Genomic DNA, 8,342 nt, shown 5'->3' with positions numbered 1-8,342 from the left:
CAGTTTTACTACAAGAGTCTTGTCCTGAAGCGAGTTTGTACCAGGTGAGGTACATTGTGGCCTTAAACTTAGTGTGCCTGGTAGGCAGGGGCAAGGTGCTGTGGCAGGGAGCTGTGCCAGTCGGTCCCTCCACCGAGAGGTGCTGGGCCGGCGCTTGCTGCAGCAGGGTGCACGGGGCAGTGGCTGCGTGTCTGGGTGATGCTTCCAAAAATGCCTTCACCTGGAGCCCCACTCCCTCCGCCCCGCAAAACTCCTCCCCAGTGCTCCCTCCATCTGGGAGGTCCCTCCTGCTGCTGGGGGCACGGTGGAGGTCCTTTGCTCTCTGGGAGGCTGGCATGGGGCAGGGCCAGGAGCTATGCAATAGCTCTGAAGGCAGAAGAAGTGTCCTGGGGGAGGACGTGCAACAGGGCTGCGGTTGCTGCCTTGATTATCCCACTGCGGCACAAGTAGCCATAGAAAGAAGATCCACAGAGAAGGAGGATCTAAAAAGATGTGTGGATATGGCAGGATTTTTATGATACTTTAGCCTGAACCGTTCCATGATGTGGAATTTTACCTGGCATTAGTGGACTTTTATATAAAAATTAAAGTAGTATTTAGTGCAGATAGGAAAGGATAACAGTTTAGATCTGAGCTGTAGCAGCGAGGTCAATGGTGTAGCAGGAGCCCCTAGGCTAAACCTGGACTGTTTGGTGCTCTGTACGCTCCCTTTTTAGAAGTGTGAAAATAGTGGAAACAGTGTCTGAGAAGACGAGCCAGAAATACATCATTTACATTACTGAAGCAAATTAATACCAGGAGGTATTTTTCCCTTACAAATAGGCCTCAAGAGATTGATCTAATTAATTAGGTTTTGGTTGTACAAAACTGACCCTTCTGCCTCCAAGTCACCACAGGAGAGAGACGACTGAGTGCGAAGGGCGGAATAAATGGAGCTGCATCAAGAGAGCAAAGCTGGAGTACACACCGAGCCTGGGATTCGGGCCGAGGGCATCTCCTAGGACCCGTAATGATGGGGTGCAGGTGGTAACTAGGCTCCCTCGTGAGCACTCGGGGGAATGAAGCCTTAAAACAGTCGTATCGGCAGCTGATACAGCAAGGTGTGGCATGGTGCTCTCATTCGATAAAAATCACTGTTCAAAGCCTACAAGTGGCTCAAGCATTTCTACTGTAATTCTACAAGAAATACAGAAATTGATGCTTTGAATAGTTAAAATTGTAGGCTGGCTGAGAAAATGATTAACCCTTAAAATAGTCAAAAGCGAGCGGCTGCCCTTTGCTGCACCGGCTTCGCCTGTTACTCCTTATTCTGGGCAAACAGGATCTGAGGTGGTGACAAATTATTAGTAGGTGTAGGGCAACCACATTGCCCTTGCTAAAAATACACTGGGAGCATGTCTCAAGAGACTGTAGAGAGGACAGAAACATCAGGCTTTGGGGCTGTTCGGCTACATTCAATTTGATGTGAGACGAGGGCTTTTCTGCTCGCCTTATCCACCGAGATCCCCAGGTCTGTGGGGGCAAAGGGAGAGGTCTCGCAGCAGGGCTGGTGCGTGTCTGGTTATGGGTACCCTACGGCAGTGATATTCAACCCCATGGTCGAATGAAAAAAATCTCTTAATCTTTGTGATAAAGAGTAAGGATGGACTTACTTTATTTTGTGTGTTATGAAAGACTACCATGACACCACCAGGAAAGGGCCATGCAAAGTGGGACACAAGAGTGGTTTCATGGTGTGGTGATAGTGCTTATTAATTTTGGTATCACTGGATACCCCGTGCATTTGCACCTATCACTAAGCAATTTTAATATTTTCCATGATTGGCACAAAGCATGATCTAACTACTAATGAAATCAATGATTTGCAGTAGAGATGTCACCATCTTTCTCTCATTCTTTGGCTAAGCCTCAGTGAGAGCAGTATGATCTATGCTTCCTGGAGCTCTTAATCAACTAATGAACAAGACATTTCCTTAATACGGCCTTCCCATCCCATTAATCAAGTTTTGCTTGTTGTTATTAATTGTTGTTATTAAAAAGCTTCTTTATTGCCTCCTGGAGGTATCGGGGCCACAGTCCTTAATTCATCGACATTTTTTACGGCTATTTCTGTTAGGAAGCATCATGCAAGGATGTTGCACAGGGGAAAGGATGAGGGATGCCTGTGGCAAAGAACTAAGTGAAGAGCGCAATGGGATTTAGCTGTTGGGGCTATGAAGTATCCTGGTTTCTGACTGTACCGGCAGAGCCAGGAGGCACGTGGATAATTCGGACGTGTTCTCCTCAGCAGAGAAGAGTACGGACGTTGCTGACTGAACCAATTTCTGGAAACTGTGAATTTGGATTCAAGGGAGATTTATGAGCTAAGCGAGGAGAAATGTGACCAGAGCAGATGTATAAAAGCAATTTTGCCGAGTAAGTAAGAGGATGGCATAGCTGCCAGGGAGTTGCACTGTGATCTTTGGCTGAGCTTTGCAAAGCGTGATGGTAGCACGTTACCTCCTGTGCAGAGGAGCCGCGGCAGAAATGAAACCATTTACTTATGCATAACTTAAAGTTTTACTCACTTACTCACCAATTGGTTTGTTATTCCAAAACAGTGAATAAAGTAACTTTGAAAGTCCTGATGGACGCCTAAACAAAATAAGCAGGTTTAGCAAGTCTACTGCAACAGCTTCACCAGGGCTAATACAGCTATTAACAGCCTGGAATAATGCTGTCAGCATGTTACCTTGTGTCTGGTAACATCCTCCAGCACTGACCAGTCTCCTGAAATCCCCCTCTCCAGCAGCAATGTATTTGTAGAACAAGACTGAACAGTTTGGCATTTGCTTGACTTCGCCAGTCCCTCAGGAATTAGAAAATCTTTGCAACAACATTGCTCCAGGTCGTGGTGCACAGCAGACGTACAGCCCCACACCCTGCTTTCCGAGCAACTGAAAGCCAGGAGAAGGAGGGAGGTAAGTGCAGAGGGAGGAGGCACCTCCCCTACCTTCTCACACGGGTTCTTCAGTGGAGCAGCTGGAGCTGCTAGAATTGATGTATTCCAACTGTTATATCCTGCGATTTGTGTTTCGGCTTAATTCCTGTCCTGTGGTAATTATGAATAGAAACTGACAGAAAAGAACATATTTGACAGCAACTCGATTTTGTTAATTAGAGTTTTCTCTTCAAAGCTGAAATAAATCTGGAACACAGAAGGCACATGAGTGTCCCCCCATCTTCCCCCAGCCATGTGCACACGTGCACATGCACCCTCTTGCCTTTCCCTGCCTGACGTCTGTGGAGTTTTGGACTGATTGCATGTATTCAGATGCAGTTTATTAAAAAAATGTAATAGATAACGTAATTTTAAAGCTCTCACTTTAGAACTAATTAATGCCACTTCCTTCAACATTGTATGTGTGTTCTTTTTTCCCTTTTAACTATGCCAATGTCCCTCTGAAAAGGAAATTTTTTCTTACAACTGTTTTTCATCTGAATCCATTTTAAATCTATAAAATAATTAAATTAAATAAATAATTAGAAATAATTTTTAAAAAGCCAGTATTTTTTCATACTAAAACCGTGTACAAAATTGAACAAAGAGTTAGTATATGTGTCATTCAAATAGATTTTAATGGTGACCATCCACGACAAGTATTTTAAAGCGGTGTTGTGGCTCTTTGTAATCATTCTTTCTGGTGCATTTTAAAAGCTCAAATGCATTTTTTTTAAAAAGAAAAAATTGCCTCCAAATTTTTTTCCCTGTGACCTCAGAACAGTGGTGAAGCCAGATCTATTCTCCTCTGCTTTTGCAGGTGCTGATCGACTGGGAACCTCAGCTGTCACAGGTGGTAATAAGTGCTGTGGTCTATAAACTTACACAGAGGCACCATAAAACGTTAATTTATCACTGCATTAAAGCAGGTATTTGAGAAAATAAACAAATGAACAAAGGGCTTTTTCACATTTGCGCCTATGTTCTTTTACACCAGTTTTGTGCTGAAAGGGACTGTAAGCTTGGACAAGTTTACATTCTCAGCCCCAAGAATTTACAGGCTGCCTGGAAGTCCCTCTCCTCCTTCATTGCTTAGTCTTGAGGCTCCCCTGAAGCTGTAATTTCTCCAACTTTCCAGACATCCAAATTTTCGAGGCTAGACAAGAGGTAAATATCTCATGCAGAAAACAAAGACACTCTTGAGGAAGAAAATCTTCAAAGCCACGGAAGTCAAGGCCTTCGCTGAACCATAGAAAGAGCAAAAGGCATGGGGAAAAAACAATTCATCTTTTCTCTTTTGGAGGTCACAGTCCATGTCTTGTGAGTCTCGCTGAACTTCAGCATTAAGTTGAACTGCGGGACGGAGAAGGCAGTAGACCCTGTTGTGGGAAGGAAAGTTGTGACTCAGGAACAGGTTTCCTAGAGTCAGGGTGGAGAATGTCCTCCTGGAGAGCTCATCGGGGTGTGCTTCAGGCAGATATTTAGCATCAAGCTGAAGACAGCACACGGACACAAGCACATCGAGCCTCCCGGGTTGCTGGGGGGAAGCGCGACCGGCCACGCAGGACCAGGGTTGCTGTCCCCGGGGCATGAGGAGGCAGCTCTGACTCTACCATGTCCCACCGGTGAGATGAGCCAGGCCAAAATGCAGGTTGTGTGGATTGACCGGGGCCAATGGAGGAGGACACTATGGAGCAGGGATGGGCCCGTGCTTGGAGATGTTGGAAAAGAAAAAACTCGTTAGGTTAAGAGAGTGAAGGAGGAGAGGAAATGCAGCAATGGCAGCAAGAATGATACTTTTTGGCCATAAATTGAAAATATAAGCCAACAGTGGGGTTTTCGGTATGATTTTATGCTTAAGGACAATGTTTTAAATATCCCTGATGTCTTAATCTACTGTTTACACACAAAAACTCAGGGAAATGCTTCAAAATAATTCCAAAGTGATTTTTATTCTTTCCTGGTCTCATTCACCAGTGCTCATTACTTCCCCGTTTCCACCAAAGACCTGAAGGGACACAGAGCAAATCACGGGACCAAGATTTCACACCAAGCCGTACAGTAGCTGGGGCTGCAGGGTGGAAGGAGAGGATGGCTGAAAATCGCGCTGCATGCCAGCGACTTGGCTCGCGTCGCGCCAGGGTTATTGTCTCTACACGCAGTGAAAAGGGCTGTTCAAAATCTCAAGCCTAATGTCATGCCAAAAATCTGTGCTTGTTGGTTCTTTTGTTTGTCAGGAAAAATGTGACATGACTCTTCCATTCCTACAATTATTTTCTACGGGAAAGGCCTTATCTGCAATAAATAAACCCCAGCCTTTTGAGTTTACTTCATTGCATATTTATTTTTCTTGAATTCTTCTAGTTTCACAACTTTGCTACTTAATTTCTGCTTTACTACAAGAAAAAGCCAGGATACAGCTGTTAGTAGAAATGCAGCAGAATTTTTTAGAACACAGATGTGCCGATGACTACCGTAAAGAAATACATACATGTTCCTGTCTTTCTGCATTTTCTATAGTTATTTGAATGGGTTTTGCTGCTCTCTGTAACTTGCATGGCTGCAGGTTTGTACTTTTTAAAAAACAACTTTTTTTTCCCCTGTTTTAGATTCTTTAGAAATGTAAGGAAAAGCTAGAAATTTCTCCATATTCTAAGGTGCAACAAACTATCATATTGGCCTTGATCCCATGCTTCCAAAAATAAGAGCTTTATCTTTCAGATCAGTGGATAATGGATCAGGCCAATATTCTTCTATGAGGACTGGACTTGTATTGATTTATTTTTCCAAGCCTTACTATATCACATGTAAACAAGTATAAATAATGTCAGTAGAGTATAAATAGTGTTAATTTCAACTAAAACAGAAACTTTAACCCCTATTGATAGATACAACAACTAATGTAAGGAAGACTTACAATAGCTCCTTGCCCTGGTTTCCAAGACACTTCTGTAGTTTGTAGGTATATCAGTTCTTGTAACTGTGAAAGATAAGCATATAAATGAAGTCTCAACTATGACAGAGATTTCTTCTCGCATGATTACATTGTATCACCCCTATTTAGCAACAGATCTTCATGGATTGTAGGTTTTATGAGATTTCAGACCTTGCTTGACTTGGACTTCAGGCAGCAAATAGAAGGAAAGGCATTGAAGGGAGCAAGGTATAGACTAGGACTGGCCGGGATGGGTATCTTTAATTTTCAGTGTGTGACTTCATTTATGAACACTGCAAACTTTCTGCTGAAAACAAGTGCTTCCAGAACAACAATTTTGCAGCTTTATGGGGGAAAAAGATCACACTTTCAGTCAATGCTGGATTTTTAAGAATACTTAAGACCTCATTTAGGACTGCATTGTATGAGAAAGACTTCATCTTCAAAAACCTGTCTACTCTACCAAAAATGCTTCATATACCTGCAATTTATTTATGCTAATGTAACCAGAAAGAGAATGTGGTTATAATAAGGTGGAATCCCTTTAAAAAATAAAAGGATTCTGTTCAACAGCATCGCTCTTGCTAATAATTTCCAAATTAAATTTACATAACAATATTTATTTTCAGACTGCTGGTCCAACAAATCATGCTACAACACTTCTAGTTAAGCTTTGTTCTGCAGGTATTCTGGAACAGTAATTTAGTTTCAGTTTTGGGGCTGCGGGAGCATAATTAGGTCTATGCAGCTAAAGACATGTCCACATGTCTCTGTGGGAAATTAGATGAAGGGAAGTGCTGAGCTGGGCTAAACTTGCCAGAATTCAGCCCAGAAATTCCAGAGCAAGCTTGAATATCTCTGTAGACGTACAGTATATTGAAAATAGGTTTTCCTGGAGCTACAGCTATGGTATCGCTAAATGGTAATGAAATGCATTCATAGGCGATAAAGAATAAACATTTTGATTACTACCGTGCCCTTCAAGAAAAGTTCTTCCTTGGTCAGGGGAGCTGCCCTAGCGCTGCTTCAGTCAGATGAGGCTAATGGGCAAGCACATCTTGCTGATACTCCACATAGCTACCGTCTATTCACATCTTAGAGGTAAATTGGCCTGAGGCCCACCAGTTATGTCTACTGATACTTCATGTTAGCAGGTGAACACCCCTGTCACCTCATCTTTTTATACTTTCTTCACGTGCTTTTCCACTTAGTCTGGAGCATCCCATGTCTGGAGGAGGAGAGACACCCGCCCGTGTTTGGCGTGCTGGGGCCCTGACTTCCACCGCAGCATCTGCACGCTCCGAAGGTACAAAACCAAGGCCAGAGGGTTTGGTGGCCGCTGTGCAGTAAAATCAGAGCCCTCACGCCAATGGGATCTCACAAAAGCAGAGCTGGTACCTGAGTTGTGAGCCAAGGAACGGCAATTCCTGGGGCGTGGATGGGTACCACGCCTGGCAGGGTAGGGCCAGCAGTGCCTTGGGGGGCTGGCATGAGGCCACGTGCGGCGCAGCTCTCGCCTTTACCTGGTGGGGGGCTGTTCGTCCTCTTGTACGGTGAAAATGAGAATAGCCCGATCCACGCAAACTGGATAGGATAACCTCCTACCGCGTCTGACTCACCCCGTGCAGTCTCGAATGTCACTTCTATTTAATGTAACAAGAGCAAACTCTTTGGTGTATGTGTGCATATGTCTGCCTGTCCCAGGGATTATACAGGGCTAGGCACAGAAAGCTGGCTGAAGCAAGTAAGGGAAAGGCTTCTGCAGGGTATCTATGTTTCTAGGCCATCATTAGACAGTGAATGTCCAAATGAGCACAACAAAGTAAATATAGCAAAACAAATTTGAGCGCTCTTCTCTTCTGCATCCTTAAAAGAGCTTGTTTATTTCTCTAGTGCTAACTCCTAGAAACAAGTCCCTGAATTTTAAATGTAGATACCTAGGCAACAGGGCATGACGCAGATACTCAACAAAACTCAAGCCTTGCCTTTCCCAGTTTTTTTTTGATGTGTTGGCCTAAGTTGTGTTGGCCAATTTCTATATTCAGAAGTGAGAGAATAAATATTATTACTGTACAGACAGTCTATAGCGAAGGGTAGGGGAAGAACCTGATACAAGGATTCTGGTGCTTTGAATTATCACACAGCCTGGTGTGAAACCTCACCCCAGAATTCGGCTGGCTCATGCTTTCTGGACAAGGTCACTAGCTTTTCTGTCTCATCTGTTAGGTGGCTGAAGACATGAACATTATTTCCATCTTGGAAAAGTTTTCAGCTGCCAGGGAAAACAACCCATGGTTATTCATCACGTTTTGTTAAAGGATTGACCAGATGCAGTCCTGCTATCAACTCGAGATATTGGGGCAAACTTCTGCCTGCTGTACCTCAGCTGTACCTAATGGCCCAGCCACGGCAGGACCGAGCCCACTG

Source organism: Fulmarus glacialis, unplaced genomic scaffold (genome assembly GCF_000690835.1).
Source record: "Fulmarus glacialis isolate BGI_N327 unplaced genomic scaffold, ASM69083v1 scaffold1608, whole genome shotgun sequence".
In the NCBI taxonomy this organism is placed as follows: domain Eukaryota; kingdom Metazoa; phylum Chordata; class Aves; order Procellariiformes; family Procellariidae; genus Fulmarus; species Fulmarus glacialis.
Note: the sequence above shows the minus strand (reverse complement) of the source record.